Source organism: Sinocyclocheilus anshuiensis, unplaced genomic scaffold, assembly GCF_001515605.1.
Source record: "Sinocyclocheilus anshuiensis isolate Anshui unplaced genomic scaffold, SAMN03320099.WGS_v1.1 scaffold281, whole genome shotgun sequence".
NCBI classification, from domain to species: Eukaryota; Metazoa; Chordata; class Actinopteri; order Cypriniformes; family Cyprinidae; genus Sinocyclocheilus; species Sinocyclocheilus anshuiensis.
The window spans coordinates 198,251-200,498 of record NW_015540849.1 but is presented as its reverse complement, the minus strand read 5'-3'; positions in this window follow the sequence as shown (position 1 = coordinate 200,498).

The following is a 2,248-nucleotide window of genomic DNA, read 5'->3' as shown; positions in this document are numbered from 1 at the left end:
ATTCAATTCAGTTCAAGTTTATTTGTATAGCGCTTTTCACGATACAAATCATTGTAAAGCAACTTTACAGCAAATTAAGTTTCTACAATATTTAGTAGTAGCTTATCAGTGGTGACTATGTCAGTAAATGTACATATGGCAGAAATGTACGGAACAATCAATTAAAGACGTAATCAAACAGACTATGAACACTATTAACAGCAATTATTATATGATGCAATCAAACTTATAGCGAAATGTGGTAGTTCTGTATGTTGTTTCTTGAGGGGTTGGCATCACAGATCTTCGTAAGTGTTGGATCCAGACTGAAGCTTGTGTAATTCCTAGTTGCCTCGGGATGCAAGTCCCATGGCAGAAACAGAGAAGGAGATAGAGACTAAATTAGCGTAGCTGCTGTTCCAACCAAGCAAAGATGATGTGTTCAACCCAAGCAAAAGAATGAAAATGTGCATTTGATCAGGTATAGCTGAAGTGCAAAGTTACGACATGCATTATGTAAATGCTTGGCTAAAAAGATGTGTCTTTAATCTAGATTTAAACAGAGAGTGTGTGTCTGAACCCTGAACGTTATCAGGAAGGCTATTCCAGAGTTTGGGAGCCAAATGCGAAAAAGCTCTACCTCCTTTAGTGGACTTTGCTATCCTAGGTACTACCAAAAGTCCAGAGTTTTGCGACCTTAGGGAGCGTGATGGATTGTAGCGTGGTAGAAGACTAGTTAGGTAAGCAGGAGCTAGACCGTTAAGGGCCTTATAAGTAAGTAGTAATATTTTGTAACTGATGCAGAACTTAATAGGTATCCAGAGACAAACTTATCTACATCTTGGATGGCCTGAGAGTGAGTAAGTTTTCCATTAATCAGTTTCAATTTATGACTTAAATTTATGCACACTTTTGTAGACTTCTTTTCAAATTAAGATATTGTGATTGCATATTAGAGTTAAGTGTGTGTCCATTTCTCTTTAAGTGATTCAAGTCACAAAAATGTAGTGTAGCTACGGTTTCTGTTTCTAGATTTTTTTTTATCTCTGCTGTGAGAATGAGAACCGACAGGTGTCATCATTTTACGTAAAGTTTCATTTGTTTGAATTCTATTCATTTCTAGTAATTACAGCCTACAAGTGGAAATGTTGGTTAAACTGAAAACATTTTATTTATCAAATAGTAAAATTATGACATTTGTCTTCTTCTACTGGTGAAATTACCTCAAAGTAGCTGAAAACTGCAATATGGTGCAAAAAGTTCTCCAAACAAGATAATAATTCAAAACCAGAATCAGTTATTTAAAGGGGTCATAAATCTGTGTATCATTCGATCATTCGTTTTTTAATTTAATATTGAAAGTAGAAAAATGAGAAAACTGCTCCTTTTTCGTTTTTTTGTTTATTTTTCTGAAAAACGAGAATTCAGCTTAAATTTAAATTTTTCGTTCATGGGTGGAAAAATGAATAAACAGCTTGAATATTCGATTTCTACATGTGGGCGGGAATTAAGCGCCCCTTTCTGCTGATTGGTCAGCCAAAGATCAAACCGTGCCATCATCAGTTCTTCTGCAGTATCACGCAGCAGAATAATAGTTCTCTGCTGCTGCAGTTGTATGGATTCTTAACGCATTTATTGCAACTACATTTAATCTTTTTTCATCAAACAAACAGGCTAATGAATAGCTCGACACAACTCATACTGGGGCAGAGTCTAGACAGGGCTTTCTTCTGTGTAGATATAAATTCTATTCTTTGCATCAGCTGGGCATGGCAGGGTATGATATGACAGCTGTCATAGCCTACCCTGCTCACCCAGTAAGTCTGTTTGTTTAATTCAGAAATTAATTAATTAATTAATTCGTTTCAAAATAAATATTTTAAACACTAAGACAAAAAGGAATGAATAATAAATAGGCTTGGGTATATATAGGCCTATGTTCACGCAAGAAATGTCATTCTGACTGACAACCGGAGAACAACAGATATTAAATAGCCTACTGTTAGAGTTATATAATGAAGTCTTGTGTTTTATTAAAATGTATTATAATTGATATCTCAAAAGGATATGCACTTGTGCGCGGCGTGAGCTGCTGCACACTCTCACTGCAACGCAAGAGTTTCATAAAATATAATAACTTGCCATTTCGGTTTGTTTCTCACCAAACCCTCAGTATACCTTCAGAATGCTTGGAATATACGCCACGAGATGCATATGATTATTTTAAGACAGATATGCTTCCACTTCAAAAACCAAACAAACAAAAAAA